General features: G+C 73.3%; 1 protein-coding gene across 1 annotated transcript in view; it reads right to left on the reverse strand.

Annotated features, from left to right (window-relative positions):
• LOC102385443 (spermatogenesis-associated protein 7 homolog) overlaps nt 1–264 on the reverse strand; it is an 86,285-nt gene extending 86,021 nt beyond the window's left edge. The window contains exon 1 of the mRNA XM_006028205.2: nt 242–264. The gene's annotated coding sequence lies outside the window, so the exon portion shown is untranslated. The remainder of the gene's footprint in view (nt 1–241) is intronic.
• Nucleotides 265–270: the final 6 nt, after the last annotated feature.

Genomic DNA, 270 nt, shown 5'->3' on the forward strand with positions numbered 1-270 from the left:
AAACAGGGGGTGCCCGGTGCATTTTGGAGGTGGCGGCGCAGCTGCTCTGCTGCAGTGGGCGGCCGTGTAGCCGTTGGGCGCGGGGCAGCAAGCTGGCAGGCCAGGAGAAGGTTTGTCCCGTGAGCCCCGGGGCTGGCCCCGTGCTACCCCTTCCCTCCGCACCCAGTGGGGTAGCGGGACTCGGGGGCAGAGACCCGGCGCCTGCTCCCTCCCCACGACACGGGCGGGACGGGCCTCTTACCCCGCGGGGCTGCTCCGCTCCGCTCCGGG

Source organism: Alligator sinensis, unplaced genomic scaffold (genome assembly GCF_000455745.1).
Source record: "Alligator sinensis unplaced genomic scaffold, ASM45574v1 scaffold842_1, whole genome shotgun sequence".
NCBI classification, from domain to species: domain Eukaryota; kingdom Metazoa; phylum Chordata; order Crocodylia; family Alligatoridae; genus Alligator; species Alligator sinensis.